Source organism: Lissotriton vulgaris, chromosome 7, assembly GCF_964263255.1.
Source record: "Lissotriton vulgaris chromosome 7, aLisVul1.2, whole genome shotgun sequence".
In the NCBI taxonomy this organism is placed as follows: domain Eukaryota; kingdom Metazoa; phylum Chordata; class Amphibia; order Caudata; family Salamandridae; genus Lissotriton; species Lissotriton vulgaris.
In genome coordinates, this window is record NC_141695.1 from 950,343,125 (window position 1) to 950,364,304 (window position 21,180).

Sequence of the window (21,180 nt, forward strand, 5' to 3'; positions counted from 1 at the left end):
CTTTAACATCTTGTATCCTGTAACCAAGAAGTGATCTTATGAATAAAGCTGTGATTCTGTTCTACATCACCAGGCCTAGTATCACACTTCTTTGTAACACTGGCGACGATCAGAACAACCTATGTGAGCTACCTTGAATGGACTGGTACCTAAGAAACAGAAGATGCACATTTATAAGAAGCAAGCTGGCAGTCATGACGCCACACCAGTGACCATCATGGACGTGCCAGTGCCTGCTGAACTTGGGTGAGTGTTCCACAAATGAGTAACTAGACTAACAGAAGTTCCTGATATTCCTACCACATCTCGATGGTGTCCCTTATCACCTGTCAATGGTCAGCCCTAACCTGGGCCTTCCAGTTCCTGTTGGACTTTCCCTCTTCCTGCCTGCTGTTGAACCCTAAAAGAAGTGTTTGTGTCGAATTGCTCCATCAAGAGGAGTTTCCCAAAAGCACAACCAGTGTGAAGTGTATCTTGCCCTAAAGTCTCTTTATGGAAGGGTCATCACCAAGTCTTCCAGTGAACGCCTTTTGAAAGCCTTGTGGGTCTTTGTGTGTGTACTATATCCACTCTGCCTCTTGTGAGTGCACATAACGTTTGTGAGGATGTATTAAGGATCTATACACTATTGACAAAGATACAGGAAGATGTTCTGATCCATGAAAGTGCCCCACCAGGAGCAGCCTCCTCGCTGCTCAGCCCTTCCACACCAACTGATTCTCCCTTCCATACAAACCCACTGAACATTATATATGACCTCATCATAGGCTGGGCAGCAAGGCAGAGAGCCACTGTAGGGAGAGTGCTTTGGGTAATTAGTACATTACAACACATCTCCCCCCTTATAATGATTGAAAGACATTCAAAAGGACTGAAGGTGATAAGATACACATTTCAGCAAAGGAGGATGCCTTTACAACAAAACATTATAACACATTGTAAAGAAGGTGTGAACATGCCCCATATCTGCCGTCGTTTTGGAGGCGCCAGTCTGACTTGTGACTGACTTTTCCCAATCCTACCAGTATTTCAATAGCTAAACATCATGCACGACTGACAGCCACATCCAGGCAGTATTTCATGGTCTGCAGTTAGTGATTAAACAATAGTTTCTACTACAGATCTCTGGAGATAGCAAGGGGACTGTGAGGTTACAGAGGGAACATGCGTGATGCATGAGGCATCTCTGCTGCACTCTATTTTCTGAGTGCCTATACACCTCACACCCGAAAGTGCGGCCTAGACCGAGGGAGACCAGCTTGGGGGCTTCAGGTCTGCGATGCTGGTGCAGAAAGAATGGGGTGCAGTGAGAGTGGCATCATATGAAGTGGCACAGCAAAGGTGTGGGAGGGGCAGAGGCATAGCCGCCGCAATTTGTATTTGCACTTGGAATCTTCCCTTTGAATCTGTCGCATCCCGCTCCATCCCTCTTTCGTCTTCTCCCACCTGCCAACCTGCCTCTGTCCACTCCACAGAATTCCACTCCATGCCACACAATCCCACTCCACATAATTCAACCCCACTGCATCACAAATAATTACATTCCAGATAAATCAACCCCACGTAGTTCAACAAAGTGCCACACAATTCTATGCCACACAATTCAACAACACACAAATCCACACCACATGATTCCACTTCACATCACACATTTCAGCATCTCACAATTTCACATCACACAATTGAACCCCATACAATTTTACTCCATATCATTCCATTCCATGCCACATAATTACAATCCAACAAAATCCACTCAACATATTTCCATTCTGCTCCATGCCACATAATTCCACTTCACATACCACTCCACGCAACATAATTCCATTGCTCTCCAATCCACATAATTACACTCCAAACAACATACTACAACTCCAGATAATTCCAATACACACAGCACAAATCCATTACACATTATTCCTCTCCATGCCACATAATTACTCTACACATATATTCGCTCACCTCCAAAACACATAATTACACTCCACAACATCTAACTTCATATAATGCCACATAATTCCACTCCACACAATTCCACTCTGCACCATGCCCCATATTTACACTACACATAGTCCAACTACACACCACATACATCCGCTCCGCTCCATAACACATTATTCCATTCTGCTCCATACCACATAATTCAAATCCATAAGATTTTGCTCAGCACCATGACACATAATTCCCATCTATATAAATCCACTCCACAAGACAATTATAATCCACAAAATGCAACTCTGCCCCAGGCAACATAGTTAAACTCAACATAATTCCACTCAATGTCACACAGTTCAAATCCTCACAACACAATTCCACTCCATAAAATTCCATTTAATGCACACACAAATCTATGCTGCACAATTCCAAGCAACATAATTCCACACAACACCACATAATGCCACCACACAGCACATATTTCCATCCCACATCACATAATTCCGCCCTACAAAACATAATTCAACCACACAACACATCATTCTAATCCATGCTACTCCACACCACCACTCCACATAATTCCACTCCTTGCCACATAATAACAGTCTACCTAATTTCACTCCACACTAGACAAACTAATTACACTTCACATAATTCCACTCTGATTCTTGCAACATAATTCCACTCAATTCCACACAATTCCAAGTCACACAATTCTACACCACATAATTTCATTCCACACCAAATAATTTCACTCCACAGGAAAAAAAGGAAATGTCAGAGTCAATAGTCTCATTGAGTTGAAATTTTGGCGTTGCCAATGCTTGTTTAGGTCTGGTTAGGAAGAACTGTGGGTTTTTTACAGGAATATGTATTACCAGAAAGAGAAAGTAACAAATTGTCAGCCTGTCAGCCATTATTGTTGTATGTCTATTAGTTTACTGTTTAAGCAACATTCATTAGGTATTTGTCGATAGTACCTCAGTCATAATGTATGGTGGTGCTCCCTATTCACTGGCATGACATTTGCATAGTACAAAAGCGGTGTGAGCCCTCATAATGAGGTAAATTCTTCTTTTTGTGAAATGTAGGTTCTGCACCTTCTATTTATTATGCATTGTAGCTGAACCTTCAGTGTAGCATGGCACATTTAGAAACCTATGCAAGGTAGGGGGAATGGAATGCTGTGATGCAACCATGCGCGTGTGTGACAGTGAAGGGCTATATGCCAAGCTCCAGAGGTCCTGAAGTGGTGGGATTGTGGCAAACCTTTCCAATCACACCTCAAGTCACATTGAGTCCATTCACGAAAATATGTAGAAATACAGGCGGAAACTTTGGCGTCTGCCTGCATGTATTTTACGTTAATCTTATTATCAGTAGCATGCCTGAAGGTGTTGCCAGGCAGTGGTTTAAAGCTGTAATAATGAAAAGGACATATGGCTTTTCCACCTGGCTCCTATTCCTGCTGTGCGGAGTTCTGCATAGCAGAGAAGTCCACAGAGTGGGGGTTTGAGCCCTTTTGGAAATTCAAATTTTTCCTCCACAGGGAAAATATTTTTCTTGTGGAGAAAGCCCTTCCTGTACCCCATCCTCCCCCCCCCCCCACCCCTCCGCCACCCGATTTGTGGGTGATCTGTTTCCCTTCCTACACTAGAAGGGAAGTTACTCCGCCCTATGGAATGGAGACCAAGAAGAGTTTGGGAATGGCCATGCATGTGTGTTTGTGCGCAGTCCCAGACTTCCAAGGCAAGCTATGCCTTGGAATGTTCTCTTCCAACCTGTGAGTTGGATTTCATCTTTTGTGAATCCTTGGCAAGCATACAAAGGTAATGATTCATTCTGTGCACACCTCCATTGCTCTCTGCTCAGTCAGTGAGTGATGTCACGGAATGCTGGTGTGTGACTGAAGGTTGCTTGGTAGTTAGAGTGTGCTGAGCAGTGAGGACGCTGCTCCTGGTGGGGTACATTACTATGTAACCTGTAACCTCGGCATTAAACCTTCAACTTGTTAATCTACATGAACTGGATGCCTGACTCCTGCTTATCAAGAGGGTGCCTTTTAATTGCAACACGTTCGTTAACTTAGGTTTGCTACCACATTCACCTTTCTGAATAGGCCCTATAGTGTTCCATTACAAAAGATAATGTTTGGCCCTTGCTATGCGCAGTGAGTTAAAGGTGTTTGTGCACTTCAAGATTTGTGTGCACCTAAAACGGGATGAAAATACATGTTTCTTTCTTCAGGGAGAAACAATACTGTAAAATAAAAAATAAAAAAATTCCGTGGCACTAAGTATATTTTCCGATTTGATGGTGCCTGTGTCATATTATGAAGGGCATGACAGTGGGTCAAGGCTTTGGGAGGAGGGAGTCTGAAATCTCCAAGATGCAGGTTTGTGCTTGTCGGTGTGTGGGCCCACTTTGCCCTTTGCCTTTAGTCAGTGCTCCAAATATTTTGAATTCGAACAAGTATTATGTGTTCTTTTCTCCCTCGTTCTATGATTATTTTTCCCTGCAGAGGAATGGGAGAAGTTCTGTAGGAAAATATTTGTGAAAAATGGAACCATCAAGTAGGGTATTGCATGGATGGTTCTAGGTCAACAGCTAAAAATCAAACATTTACGAAAACACTTGTATAGTGCATGCAGGTAGAGATTCACAACTTTCAGACAATCAAGTACACACATAAGATGTATTCATTGTCATAAAACACCTACAGGTGACATCCACACACACTCACACAAAAATGGATACAGACACCCAGGCACAATCAGGGTTCCAAGAATGCACAGACCGCATACCTTCAAGCACCTCTTTGCACACGCGTACTGAGAAACAAACAGACACCTATGTAGACACAAAACAACACATATGCATGTTTACATCCAGAGGCAGAATATAACATTTAAAGGCATTCGTGCACAAAGAAATAAATGTGCATATAGGCACCAGTGCACATACAAACACTTAGGCACTCATTTATATACAAGCACACTATGAAGGGACACTTATTAAGACAACACACATGTGCACACATGCAGACAAATACAATGGCACCTTACATGCATACTTGCACAAATACAAGTGGGTAGATAATGTGTGAGTGGATAAACAATGATTGTGTGAGCGCATAAGAGGATTTCACAATGAACGCAATAGTGTAAGTTGACAACTGCATGCTTATAAGTATGTATCAGGAAGAATGGGTTGAAAATTTTGTGTAATGCAGAGAAATAAGAATTTAGTAGTTGATGGATAGTCAGATTGGGAGGTAAATGCATAGGTATTGATGCATGGATAGCCAATTTATATATCCAGCAACACACATTTGCTAAACTTACTTATTCAACAGTACGCCCACTCACTCATCACTTTTTCATCCATCAGTGCACTAACTCATCCATCTATCCGTTCTCTCATCCACTCATCTATTCATCCGTCCATGGCCCCTGTCTCTGACCCATTCATCCAGACTCTAAATTATCCATTGATTTGTTCTCGGGTTCATACACTTGCCCAATCATACTCACTAACTTTCTAAAGATGAAGCACTTTTACTCTTAAAATAATGAACCTGTTGACTTTGTCGATATATATTTCAGGTTTTGTTAGCTTGCCACGACATGAGACTCATTCTGACTCTGCAACTAGCAGCCATATTAGGCGAGTCCAGAAGTTACCCTGTTTACATGGGTCCACCTCAACAAGACATATACAACTTTCTACCGGACCTTTCAGAGGCACCCCACACCAGAGCATTAACCCCTTCCCTGCGGCGCGAATTCTGCAGCGGTGCGGGGATTTAATTAGGGGGCTTAAGTGGGATAAATAAATTGGATGGCCTCAACAAGGGGAATGGCAAATAATTAAGAGTGGCTTAACCACGTAAACTACATTTCTGTGATTCCCAAAGATGTGCCACCCGGACCGAATTTTGGTTCCTGTCTGAGCTTTCTATTATTGCATCTAGATATATTACATAACAGCTGATACATACCTAAAACCAGACTGGGCTATTGGCTTTGCAAATGGTTGTTAGCTGTTTAAGATAAATAAGTTACCAAAATGATTTTGTTATAAATAATTCTTTTTGAGAATGTTTAAATCCTGACATTGTGAGACTGTTGATTTAAATATTCCTGAGGCCTGTGTAAGGGGGGTGAGTGGAGTCTTCAAAGCCCCAACCATTCCTGTTATTTTCACTGTATGTTGCATGAGTATGCCTTATTCTTTCCACATCTCATTCATCTGCATATGTTACACCTTTTCTCTTTCCCTTTCAGCACCCTCTTTTCACTCTCTCCTGAATTCACTTCCTTACAATTCCTTCAGTTTACCACCCCCAAAACACCCAACGCACCCATTGACCTGTGAGCCAATCTTATGAGAACTATGTACCTCGTTAATACACATTTGCACAGAATCATCATTTCAACTGGACTATGTGACCCTTGCTCTGTGCACTCCGTAGAGAGGCCAAGGATTGGATGAGCATGTATTCTGCACACCTTGTTGAACCACTGACAGGCACTGTGAGAAACTAACACTGACTTCCGGCTCAACTCCAGGGCTCTCAGTCATGGCTTGTTATAAACACTTGGAGGTGACTCTGTTCAGAGTATGTACTGTACGGTAGTGGCAACTCCTCCACTGAGGCGGAGGACCATCGCCGCACTGCAAAATAAAGGAAAAATAAAATTCTAAAAACGTGGTTATTATTTTTCTATTTTCTATTGCTGTGGCAGCTTTGTAGGGCGGGCGGGGCGGGGCTGCTCTGACACAGGAGCAGGGGGAGTGGTGAGCACACTTTGCAAGTGCGCATGAATGTTTGGCTGGCCATCTGGGGCTGGCCAAACATTCATGCGCACTTAGCATGTTCTCCACCCAGGCTGTATTACAGCCTGGGTGGAGAACATGCCCAGGCTCCCATTTTCTGGCAATCACAACGCTGCATTGCAGCATTGTGATTGGCTTAGGGAACCTGGGTGTGCCTCCTGTTTTGTTCCAGTGGTGCTGAGGGACGAAGGGGAGATACAAGAAGAGACAAGGTGAACAGTAAGTTTTTATTTTTTATTTTATTATTTTCACTCTCCTTAACCACCAACCCGCGCCCACCTCACCACCCCAGATCCGTGCCGACAGCGACTGATGTACAGTATTAATATTCTGCACGAAAAAAATTAATAAATTCACCATCCTTCTAAAAGCCAACACTCTAAGGAACGCAAAATTACATACATAAAACACGTGAAATATACTTTTTACGTCCATTGTTCAGATATCCATCAGTGGTTTTGGCACTAAAGTTAAGGACGAGTATAGAGCCTGATACGACCAGTTTCAATGTCCGTCTTTTTAAATATAACTCGTCAGAGACCCCGTGGACCTGGCCCACTTAAATCCCTGCCCCGCACGCCTCTTCCCATGGCACTACCAGTTTAATGCCCCCACCCCCTCCCCACCTTCCGGGTGCTTTGCTCTGGTGAATAATCTTGCTGGTATGGTGCTAGTTTCCCCCATCAGTGAAATTGAAAGGAGACACAGTTTAATTATCCAGAGAATTCTATTTCATTACAGCTTAGAAGTCAGGCATTGGTTCTGATGCACATATAGTTGAAATGAAAATAAGCGCCATGTCCGGGGTGTGGGTGATATGTCTGTCTTTGCAGCACGCTGTGAAAGTAAGAGTGCCATGGCGGCAGCGTAATTGACTGTAAAACACGAAGATGCATTTCAAGATCGTTCTGGCTAGTCTCCTAGCAACCAAGGGTAATAGACAAGCTGCACAAGGAAATCAACTTGTCCCGGCACATCTTTTTCAAAGAGCAGCTTTGTTCCAAATTTATCACAGAACGGAAAGAATCGTGGCTTTGAGAGGCTGCATGGGACGCCTCCGCCAGCCTGTGCGGGGGTCAGCTGTTACCCTGTGTCTCACCTCTAGCTGCGAGGGTGAACCTATGAGCCAGTCCGGTGTGTACACGGGAGACACGAATTGGGGGCCCTGCAACAATAGCCACGCCTAAGTAATCAGTTCTACCTGACTCTTCCGAAGAAGCCACCTCAGTCGGTAGGTGGGTAGGGGGCGTTAGGTTCTATTAGTGGCATTGTCTATAACAGAGGTCTTCAAACTTTTTTAGGTTGAGCCCCCCTAGCTGAATTTATTTAGATGTCAGGCCCCCCCACCACTTGACAAAAAATTCTGGAACCTGGTATTCTACATAATCGACCGGCATCCGCATTTCCGAGTCCATATCGGGCTAATAATGTTATACACAGTAAGAGTGCTTAGAAAATTGCAGGTTTGCGAGTTGATGCGGTGAAATGACAGAGGCTTACCACACAGTCCAAAACTAAATTTTTCAAGATAAAATGTGTGCAAATTGTTACGGGTTCTCCACTTAATTCTTGCAAAGCCTCCTCAAAGAAACTTCTGTGGTCAATAAAATGAGTACCATTCAAAGACCATGCTCTCCACTGAGAAGCACTGTCCAATGGCATTAAACAAAACAATTTCAACTCTGTCCATCCTAAGCAGCACTGCCCCATTCTCACCTCCCAGAAAAAACTCCCCATTCCTACACTGCCCATCCTATCACAGCTTCTCTTTCCATGAAAAAAAGTGGTTGACTCCCTCTGCCAGGCATTGAGGTAAGCAGTTTATTTGATACACAGGTTGTAGCAGGTGTCTTCCCTGGCAGAGACGTTTTAAGACATAGGCAAGGTGGGCTCTGGCCCAGGGCCCCAGCCTTTAAGGGGGACCCCTGATAGAGCCAGCTCTGTTCTGAAGAGAGTCTTACCCTGACTATCTTGAATCATTCTTAAACAGATTGTTTTAAATAGCATTTTCCTTTAATTTATTTTTACTGTGGTGATGTGTGAGAGTCTACTAAAGACATTTTGCAGACACATGTGTTTAAGTTTCATGCAACACCCATAACATTTTTTTTATTTTAGAACAAAACAGCACTGCACACACAAGAAATGGGGGGGTGTCACAGAGATTATTTTCAGTAACATTAGTGAGCTGCTGCTGTGTTACAATATTGAATACACACATCACTATCCCTGAATATGAAATGTCAACACATTTAGAATTTGGACCAGTTGCCAGTGCACGGTCAGTGACCAGACCGAAGAGGGCATGAAAGAGCTGAAACTGGATCATAAATTCAAAGCTGTTCTGAATATGCCCCTCCCCCCCCCCCCCCCCTCCCCAGATCCTAAAGATGTCCCTGGACCTGGACCTGGGAGTGAGGCAGGTGTCTTCTTTGGGACAATGGTAGTGGGCAGGATTTCTGGGATCAGATGAAGCAGGTCGCTCCTCTGGGGGAGTGATTGGTACAAGTTCATCCCTTGGATAGATTTTTAAGCTGAAGGCTTTCTCCTTCACAGCCGATGAAAAGGAACTTCCTACTTCTGTAGTGCTCTAGACCCTGCATTTTTATCATAATGCTAGTGATTTGCTTCTGAAGGGTGCAAGTTTGAAAATATAACAATAGGCCAAAGGATACCCAGTGTCTGGGATGTGTGACCTAGGAGGCTAATGTCCCAGCTGCTGTGCCTAAAAATGGCAGGTGTATACCACAAGTAGAAGGGTGCCCTGGGGGGTACATTTTAGTATTTTGCTGTATTTATGGGTGCTCTGGCGCAAGATACCAAGACTGTCCCAGGAGTGTGAAGATTGGAGAAAGGGGCTGTATTTGGAGGTGCCTCTCTGAAAAGGACAACCCTGCTCCATATTTAGGTGAGGGACTAGGATGCTGAGGTTAGAGTAGGGTGCTAAACCTGAATATGCAAAGCCTCTGCCTATCGTGCAATGGATGTTATAGGGGGCTTTATTATGGGTGTTTTATGCCTGAGGGTGTCAGGCTTAAATCAAAACTGCCCAGTGAAGTAACCGAACGTTTAAAAGCAGGTGGTAATAAAACAATAGAACTAAAGAAAGAGGCAGACATTAAGTGAGACAGTCAAAAATAGGATACAGGGAGTATGTGATGTTCACTATGCTGTGAAATCGAAAGTGAACATACTACTTTCAGGCAAGCAGATGCCCTATGAAGAAGCACTGTCTGTTCGCTTTCTCTTCAGATCTGACTTACCTGTTGGTGATTTTAAAATGCTCAGAGGCATAACCCTTCACAGCGAGGCAGCACGCATGGCAAACAGCAGGAGTGAAGAAGTGCCACACTACCATAAGGTAGTATAATGCAGGAGCTTTGTGTACGCAAATTTTGCGACATTTCCTGCCATCTATGGTGCTGTTCACTTCATTAGTGGCACGTCAGTGGTGACATTCCTATGTGTTAATCGGCTGTTGTTCTCTATTCCAAAAGCCCCATTTGAAATGGGTGAAGAACAGGCGCGCAACGCCCATTGGACTTAAAGGGCTACTCTTCCCCGCCTCCTGCATCTGTGGGTGGCAGCCCGGGATGAGACAGCTTCGCAGGCGCACACACAGCCACACCCGAGTACTTCACAGGTCTTTTAAAGACCTTTGTCTGTTAATGAGGCGTTGATGGTCTTCACCCCTTCTTAGTTCCCCTGCAGCTCCACTCTGCCTCTCTGCTGTGGGAAACAATGAAAGGTGACATTTTATGGTGGAGTGCGCGCCCCCCCTGAGATGGCGTCGATCCCCCCTTGGGGGGCGCGCCCCACAGTTTGAATAACTCTGGTCTATAAGTATGGCCTCACAATGCAAGCAGTGAGACAGCCTTAAATCAACAGGCTCCGGTGCTAAATATGGGCTTATTTAACATATAAGTTTGCAGGCTAGACCACCCCTTGGCTGCACCCGCAGTTTTTTTAATTTCCAGAGACACACGCTCACCGCGGCACAGCTTTTGATAGGAAAAGACTGCGTCACTTCAGCAAGATCTTTACTCACAATTATCCAACGCTGGCCCCATCATTCAAACTATGCTACAATCGGGGTCGACTGGCTATACTGCTGTAACCAGACTAAGAAGCTGTCTCCCAATTACCAGCTCCATCTGATACATTTTAAGTATTTACATAGGTTGTATCGCAGTCCTGCCCAGCTCCACAGGCTCGGGCTCATCCCAAGGGACACTTGTGTGCGTTGCGCTGCCCCTGCCGCTGACTTTTCACATTTGGCGTGGCTATGTCCTAAGGTCTCTGAGTTCTGGCGGGATGTGTGTTCCACTATTTCGGCTATTACTAGCACCATGGTGCATCCTGACCCCCTATGTGCCTCCATGGTTTCATAAAGTACTGCCCTGATGCTTCTCGATACCTGATAGCGATGCTGCTGGTCCTGGCTAGGCGTAGGGTTGCCATGTGTTGGGGTCGCAGGTCTGCTCCTAAGATCGATGGCTGGCTGGAGGATGCCTCGCAGTGTCAAACTCTATTGTCGGAGTTCTGGGACTTACTGCCCCCCAGGTCCCGACCGGTTGACATTTGGGGCCCTTTGGTGACTTATCTTTGTTCCCGTTCCCACCCCAGTGGTGCTGCCTCTCCCGTGCTCCCCGCCGGCCGCCGGTGCTGGACAGTGAGTGCCTCCTCTCTCCCTATTGGCTCCTCCACCTTTTGGTACTCACCAATCACCTTATTTCCATGTATGGGTCCCTTTATGGAGAAGGTACACCCTGGTGGTGTTGCTGAGATTTCCATGTTGATGTATTTTTGTGTACTGCAAGGTGTAATCTACTTATTTCTGACTGCATGACATGACTTCTCCTGTGTCGACTTGAGCTGCTATGTTGCACGGTGCAATGTGTCTGAATCACATTTTCTCTCTAAAGGTTTTGAAAAAAAAAAAAAAAAACAATGCTCCAATCAGTGCCTCGCACCCTCAAGCACCCTTCATGCAAGCATTCACCCCACTCCTGAGATTTGAAACACTCCTGCACCAGTGTCCTAGCCCACCCTCGTCTCCTACCCCTGCACCCATGGCCCTAACTGATGGAACTCATTAATCAAGAGCAAGGATAAAATCCCTCTTTGCCCTTCACCACATCTTGTTGAACAAGGGGTCCGGGTCTTCATTTTCATCCTGACCTCCAGACACACATACACCTGTGTGAAAAAGGCTACTTTTCAGACAGATCTGAACTTACACTGACCATATCTCGGAGCCATCACTTTAAATTCATTGCTAAGTAATCCTGACCAGGCAGACTGCTGCATTGCACAATTCCTCCCACTCAAAGATGTGCACACCTTTGATCCAGCGCAACACCAATAATTGATTAGGGATCAATACTCAATAACATCGTACTACAATGGCCCATATACACTCACCCAGAATCCCTGATGCGCTGGGGTCAATTTATATGCACGTTCAATTCTTTTCTTTCACAGGCTCAAATGTGACACCTTTTGACATATATCTAACTTTTACATCAACTTTCCTTCCATTTGGTCGATGAACCAATTAGTTAAATAGTTGATGGCAATGATAATACCTTCTAACTAACTATTCAGTTAGCTAAATAATCACAGACTCTCTGTAAAATGAATAAAGCTTTCATCTTAATAATTTTGAAATGCTCAATGCATACTGTTACAAAATATAAATAATGAATTCCGAAAAGGAGAGAAACATCAGCAATTCAATGAATATAAACTCATCATATAGTCAATGACATTATGCTTGAAGGAGTGGCTAGATTAAGAGATAAAAGTTTCAGCAAAATTCAAATGCGAAACAAAATACAGCTAACGGTGGGGATGCATGAAGAGACAATAGTTTCATCTAAATAATACGTTTCAATATACCTATGATGGAGTGGATAGGTAAAGAAGTTAGGTAAAAAAGTACCTGTAAGTAAATTTTGCAAGAATGAGTCAGACTAATACAAACCTAACGGTCTGTAGAAAATTACCCCCTCAGCCTAGGTGATGGTGGGGGTCCCCCCCAAAAAAATCAGGGAACAAAGATTAAAAGGACAGGAACAGGACAGGTCATGAACAGCTAGGCCTCTCTGCAAACCTACGGACAGCGACGCATCTCCCCTCTCTCTCTCCTGCCAGCCTAAGCTTAAATCACACCCCTAAAGGCACACCAATTATACCCTAAAACTGCCATGTCCATCCCACGATTGTTGCAACATTTCTCGTAACTTGACAGGGGATTGGTGGGTTTGGGAGGTGGTGTGGTCACACCACAGTGACTTCATTAAGATTTTAGGCACATTCATTGTTCTACAACTGTTTCCACGAATTATAATAGTTTTGTTCACATATTTTATTATATGTTTCAAATACACATGTTTTCAAACAGTGGCCGCAGAAGAGTTCTCCTTGTCCCACAGTCAAACACGTCTCTTGGCAAACGAACATCATATCGGCCTTTCACAGCACTCAGCATTTCTGACTGTACTGTCATGACATTTTCACTCCTCATTCTGACCCCTCCCTTCTGTGGCCAATATAAGAAAAATGGCGCTTCATCCAGCGTACTATAGTCAAATAGAAAATAAACATTCATTAGTTATATGATAGTGCACTTTTCACGGTTTACCACCCACCTTGCATTATTCATAATTAGAGTTACCTAGCATAAGCTTAAAGTAAAAAGCGGCATTATTTATTATGCCAAAGCAAGATGCAACATGCAAATTTCTGTTGCATGCAATGCTTATCGTTTCTTTCAAACCACAATGTTATTTAACTCTTTCATATAATTTTTTGTGTTAGTTCATGCATGCGCAAAGCTATTTCCTGTCATGCCTGCCTAGCCTCCGTGGAATATACAGACGAACTACAGAGACGGAGACAAATCCAAAATGGCCGCGCGGCAATGTGCATGCGCAAGGGGTCCGAGCCGGAACTTAAGCTCGCTTCCCCAGGCGCTCAGCGCTTCGCGCTCTAGTTTCTTCTCCTCCGAGTTGGCACTTCCGCTGGGCCCTTTCCGTTTACACGCCCTCGTCTCTTCTTGGGCTCTCGTCTTTGATCTGAGGCTCGGCTTCCTATTGCTGTGCACCTTGTTTATTTGCTTTGTCCTGGCTTGGGGTCACGGTATTACAAGCCATACCTATCACCCGGGCTTACAAGCGGCTATTCCTGAATGTCGATGCCGCTTTCCTGATTCCTTGGTGAAGCTCATCCCTTCCTGTTCACCACCCTCCGAGAGTCGTCAGTCAGTACATTCTCCTCAGGGGTAACACGGAAGGATTCTGAGGCATTGCCGGTAGTCCCAAGTGTCCATTATTAACTTGGGTGCTACTTCTTAGTTGTTCCCTCGCTCTGCGCCGGCTGTCTTATCCCCGGTGTCACTGTGGTGTTCTTCGCCCTGTTTCATGTGGACTCAACATTGGGCCGGACTATGGTCCCGCCGAACAGCCGGTATTTGCGGATTGAGTGGTGAGGAGTGTTGCGTGGCATTGTGGGCTTTGTGGTCCGCCTAGCGATGTCCCTTTCTCCCCTTTATTGTCCTTATTATTTGTTCGTTCTCTGGACTTCCCGGATTCTGGCATTCATCACAGTACAGGGACAAGAAGAACCGGTAAAGCGCTCGTAGCGCACTCTATTTACATTGTGTTCTTACTATGAAGTCTATTGGTGTTTATGTATGTAATTCTGACCCTCCAGGCAACTGCTTATGTGATCCTGACCTTTTTACACTACAAGACCTTTCCCCCAGAGATGTTTCTAGTTAGGTAAGAATCACACTCTGACCACTATATTGGTATATACCAAAGTCATAACCAGAGATAATATCTCACATCCCTCAAATCTAGGCCATATTGGATGTCCATAGTTCCATGGTCACATATGGGTTTCCAGAAAAGTTCCTAGTTGCTTTCATTGACACACTCTTGTGCTCTCAGGTAAAAGGTGGTTTATGTATTGACATTGGGGGATTGTGGGGTGACTGTTGTTATATTAACCCATTATTCCATTGTAGCTTCACCTTCAGACAGAAGCAGAAGAGAGCAGTGTCCAAAGAGTCCAGTGTTTTGTCTCCTCCTACTTTCCTTGTTTTGTTCCCTCCTTTCCCCTCCATATCACCCTTGCGTCCTAGAGTTTGATAGGCACAGGTGGTGTAGGGGGGAAGGGTTGGGGTTATCGTCGGCTCCTGGCACTCCTGAGGAAACCACATTCAGAGACTTTACATTTCCCTTGTGTTTATGTAAGGTGCACATCAGTTTTCTATTACCACTTATTGTTAATACGTATTATAGGGGAGTTAATTTGAGCAGGTTTCTTTTTTGCGAACCCCTGCTCCATTACCTCTCTACAAATGTCTGTGGTCTCTCTACCGCCCACCCATGATCGGGGTCATCTTCTCAGCCTAGCTTGCTAACTCTGAGCCAAACGTGCTCAGCGTGTCAATGCCTTGTATTTGACTGGGGGGCTATCAGAATTAGAGACGACTGTGAAAGACTGAAACAAAATGGCAGACTGATTGTACGATATTTTATGTGTGCGTTTTACCCTATTTTTCTCTTTTATTTTGGCCTGAGATCACGCACGTGCCAGAATGAAAAGTGCAAATGACATGTACTAAAATGCCAAGATAAGTGATGTAGAGGTAATCAGATTTTATTATAACAATGTAGCATTAATTACAAACAGGAGAGGATTATAAAATAAAAACATATATATTTGTAAATGTGAACCATATATTGAAAACTGTAAATATTCAGTTGTCTTGGGTGTTCTATAGATATTTAAAACGTATTTCTGTAACCAAGAGACTTCTTGGAATGAGGTGAGCAGTCAAATCTCATCTTTTGTCTTGGGTCACCCAGTGTTTCATTTTGCAGCAGGTGATTAGGCCTCTTTAGTGATCCTTGAAATCTAAGAGTGTCCTTGCTAGGGCTGACTGGGTCAGGGTTGGTTTGTCAGCCTGGGTGTGTGTGCTGATAGTAGACTGGGATAATTATAGTGCCTACAGGGGCTTTTGGCAATATGGCTTCCCTTCCTACCTTGGAAGCGACTAAGTATGAGAGTGTGTCTCGCCTATTCGTGAAGGGGTAAGAGAGAGGGAATGAGTGAGCCTTCTTGAAAGGACTCTGGCCATGTAATGAGTATGATAAACAACAACTCGCTGTCGTACCTTCCCATTGCACTGCAATGAACATCAGCTACAATGCAGGGTAACACAGTAGCAGCAGTCCCTGGGAAAAAACACTCCCTGAGGTGAGAGGCAAACAGTGAATGTGCATGTGCCCCTAGAATGAAAAAAATATATATTAAGGCACCGTACATGGGTGTATAGGGTAGCTGATAATCTTGCCTTCTGGGGGTGAGTTCGGTGGTCCTGTGAGCATGGACACACAAGTGTCTTGCAGATTGAAAGGAGGCAGGGACCATTCCCCAGGGACCCTAAAGCCTGCATTCAATGGGGCAATGCAATGGGATTGATTCACAATAGAGCCTTGAGCAGGTATCATGTGGGCCAGGGAAGTTCTATTTTTGTGAGCCTTTGTAAAAATGATGGATACCTTCTTGGAAAGATCAACAAAGATGCAAATGCATGCAACAAAGGTATGCAGAGTGTAGATGGCCATAAGAGTTTGCGTGGGGCCGTATTCCCAAATACATCATAAAAAAATCCTAGAATAGTACCCAGACACAAAAGTCTTCTTGACTGCCATTTTCCTCAGCATCATCTATTTGTTTCATGACTAAACTGTGTTGTTGCTTATGATCACCTATAGAACAACTTGCCTTTGTATCCCTAGCCTGCTTTCCGAGCGTTTTTCTGTTGTGGTAACCCTTCTTATCACCTGTGGTCTGAGATGACTTGTTTGAATGTTTTGATCACCCATTTATCGGCTTGATTTGTACCTATCACTACATTATCTTTCTTCTAGAATGCAATCCAAGCATTGGGATCTGAGAGTTCCTCTGGAAATGTTACTGATAGACATTCTACAAGGGTATCATGTTTCCATTCACCCCCCCCCCCGTGGATTGTCACTAGCATTACGCCTCCCTGTGCAAGACATTTCCCTATGATTCTCCCTGTCTCATCTTGAGCTGGTCGATGCTCACCTAGCGGTGGACTGCTGTGAGGGTGATGCCCAGGATAACGGATTAGATTTGTGACTAGGAAGGTTTTTTAAGTGATCGGGTTGTTAGCATACATTGAGAAAGTGTGTTCAACTGTCCCAAGTACCCGAGGGCTGACATATTGCAGAAGCCAAAGGTGAATTGGAAGGGTTGGGCCAGAGCCTTGGGGATTCTGCAGTCAGATAGGTCACATATGACACAATGCGGCACAAACAGCAGCTTCTATCAATTTTTCCTGCAAATAAAAAAAATAAAATGTTAAAAGTTGCTGCTCGTGCAATGGCAAATGGCCTTTAAGTGCAAAGCTTCAAATCCCGGGTAATGAATGCAAAGTGGGTGTAATGGTCAGCAAAAGTGCAAGTGCTCTTTGAATTTCACACACAGCCTCATCTATGAATTTGCCATGACCCAGCTTTGCGATAAATCCTAGCGGTACATTCACCCATGAGCAAACAATGGGCATGTGGAATATCGCATGTCATTTCAGTGTATAGTATGTGTAATCTTTCTTTTATATACCTTACACTTAGGCAGTTAACACTTCGTAGAAATGTCTACTGAAGGTGCACTTTCAATGCAAATGTCACAATAGAACCTACTGGCACACTTGTGTGCAATACCACAATGCCTCAAATAGTGTTAATACAGTATTTTTCACAGCTGAAGACATCAGAGGGACCCAAATCTTTGCACATATAATATATATATATTTTTTTTTTACCATTTGTGCAATACAGCAATGAAATTGTACAAGTCATTTGGCTTATGGGAAAGCTTTTTGAAAAAAGGTTTTGTGTGATGTAATTTGAGAAGTTCCAGGAGAACTCGTGTGTTAATGGAAGAGTTGAGGAATGCGAGGAATGAGTCTGCCATTAAAAGAAGTCTCAGTATTTTTCTTAGAGTGGACTTAGCTACTCTAAACCTGTAGTTCTAGCAGATAGCAAGGGAGCTTATTAGCTGTCTTGGGAGATGTGGTAATAGGCATCTGTGTAAGATTGGTGAAGGATGACTGTTAAACCTGGCACCAGTGGCGTGGGTCTCCCCTGCATTTTTTGCCTTAGCATCCTATGTTTCTGCTGTGTGTTGGACTCCGTTTTACTGGTCTAGATTTTTTGGGCACTTTACTACTGCTTGCTGTTCAGTGCCAAAGTGCAAGTGCTCCCTTTGTAAATTGTTGTTATGGATTGGTGTTACCATGATTGGCTGATTTGATTTACAAGCCAGTCCCTAGTACAGTGCACTGTGTGTGCTCAGGGCCTGTAAATCAAAAGCTGCTAGTGGGCTGCAGCACTGATTGTGCCACCCACATAAGCAGCCTGCAAAGATAACTCAGACCTGCCATTGCAGAGCCTGTGTGCTGTCTGGTACTGCCATGTCGATCTGGCAAGTGCATCCACTTGCCAGGCCCTACCCTTACATTTTCTTACATATTAGTCACCCCTATGGTAGGCCCAATGTACCCCTGTGGGCAGGGTGCAGTGTTTGTGAAAGATAGGCTATGCCCTGGTGTGTGTGGCATGTCCTGATAATAAACTTCTGACAATTTAGTTTTTCACCATTCCAAGGCTACCTGTTCCCATAGGAAAGAAAGGGGAGTTTGCTTATAACATCTTATAAACATAACTACCCCTGGGAACAAGGTAGGCAAATAAAGTTTAGAATGCCTGAACTCAAAATGTTTAAATGCATCTTTTAGTGAGGGTGATTTTTTTCATTCTGTGTTTGAAAATACCATTTTTAGAAAGTAGGTGTTTTCTCGCCTAGCCATTGGGTGTGCCTCTGCCAGTTTTGTGTATTGCATATCTGGATTTGGATGACAGGGGCTGGGGAGGAGCAGTGGCTCCAGAGAGCCTGATGAGTCAGAGCTGAGCTGAATAGACCTGGGCTGCATTTAGAGAAGAGGAAGAGATTTCCGCTCACCTGAATGGGCCTGGTCTGCCTCCACAATGCTGTCTCCACCCTCTGCCAGGAAGCTGCACCAGAAAGGACAGAACTGGTGTGGACCACGCACAGGGCTTCTCTGCCACCAGAGAACCAAGGATTTTGTAGTATAAATATTGGGGAGCAGACCCCAGAACTTTAGATCATTTCTGGGAATCAAGAGGAACCTTTGCCAAGGAGGAGAGCTGGAGAAGCTGAAGAAGAATACTGCCCCTGTGCTGTATGCTGTCTGGGGTTGGCCTGCAGTGGCTACTTGCTGCCAAGAAAAGGAGAAAAGAACTTTGCTGTTTGCTGTGTCCCCTGTTTGAGGAAGATCTCCAAGGGCTTGAAACTGAGCTTGCCTCCTGTTCTGAAGTCTCAGGGACACAAAGAAGACTTCACCACCAGCTCCCCATGAACTTCCCTGCTGGTAGTTCTGACCTGCAAAGAGGTGCCTGCTGTTGTTTTGGACCTTTAGAGACTTTATCCGCCAGGAGCTGGAAAATTCAATGCAACACCGAGAAGCATGACTCATCCATACCTTTTTCCAACGCATCACCGAAGAAACCATCGCAGCACATGCCGCAGCTTGCGAGATCGCCGCATCGAGTGCACCGATCTCTGAAGTCCAAGATCACCACACTGATTTTGACGCAAGACCTGCTGTGCGGCTGCAAGAATCCACACATTGAGGCGCCAAGTTTGTCACATCGTTGGGGTTGCAGTATGAAACCAACGCATCACCTCCCCATGCAGTAAGAAACCAATGCATCACCTCCTCTTCGTAAGGAACTGACGCATCACCTCCCCTGCACAGCAGTAAGGAACCGACGCATCACCTCCCCCGGAGCAAGGAACTGACGCATCACCTCCCCTGCACAGCAGTAAGGAACCGATGCATCACCTTCTCCACTGCCCGTTTTGTTTGTTTGCATGACGCATCCAAGGTACTTTGTGTGAAAAGCGTTGCATCTGCAATTTGCTTTGAACTAAACCATTTCTACCATCTGAAAGTCATATTTTTATTACAGTATTGTGGATTTTTGTTGTTTGGTCTTGTTTTGGTTTAGATAAAGATGACTTATTTTCTAAACTGGTGTGGTGTCCATTTGTAGTGTTTTCACTGTATTACTGTATGTGTTCACAAATGCTTTACACACTGCCTCTTAGATAAACCTGTCTGCTTGTGCCAAGATACCAAGGGGGTAAGCTGGGTTTATTTTAGAAGTGTATCCCCCTTTCTCTGACTAGAAGCAAGGGTCGCTATTTGGACAAAGGTACCTACCTCTGCAAACAAGAGACCCCCATTTCTAACACTGGTGGTCAGTGGTGAGGATCTGTACTTGCATTTGTGGCTTACATATAGTGATTGGTGTACACTACTAGTATAGTGCAGACCATTAATCGACCACATACATTTGGTAGAACTTTTTTGTCCTTGGAATTTTTTGCTTCTTGAGAACTGCCAATTTTCACCATGAGTAAACTAGTATCACTTGCAATCATTGATATTGAATTTGAAGAGAAGAGGGTTGATACACTGTGCCACAACTTAAAGCTGTCTGCAGAAAATTTTAAATCTCTGTGAAAGGCATCACCAGAAAGAAGAACTATCAAAAGGCGCTGAGGGCCTGGTTGGAATCAAGGAATGCCAGTGAGCATACCGAAGAGCCTATGGTGGAGTGAGAGATTTTAGATGAGCAGCAGGAGGGGCTATTTGGCCTGACTGGAGGGAAGTTGTCTTTTGGGGTGGGAGCACAGCAGTGTGTCTTCAAAGGGTCTGTCTCCAGAGGAGTTGGAGGACAGAGAGAGAAGCAGAGTACATGAGTTGGAGCTTACAAATCTCAGGCTGGGAAAGGAGTGTGACATGGAGAGTAAGAAATTGGCCATGGAAGAGAAGAATATGCTCTTAGAGCATGAAAGACGGTTGAGGGAGTTGGATCTGAAAGCCAAAAGTCTAGAGACCAATTGCAATGGTGGCAGAGTGCCATCAGTGCCTGGAGAAGGGAAGGTATACATCCCCAAGGACGTTATTAAAGATTTCACAAACATGGGGATATTGGTCAGTGGTTCAAGGCCTATGAGGCAGCGATGAGGTCCCACAGAGTCCCTGAGAGAGATTGGGGAGCGGGCTTGTGGGGCCGCTTTTTTAGTGAAGGAAGGGAGACATTGCTAGCATTGTCCACTGAGGATCAGATGCCATGCTGCCATGAAGGAAGCATTAGTAGCAAGGTATAGGTTGAACCCAGAGCTGTACAGGCATACATTTTAAAACTGTAAGAAGCTGGATTCAAGTACTTGGGTGGAGAATGTGTCCTACTTTAGCAGAGCATTAGATGGTTG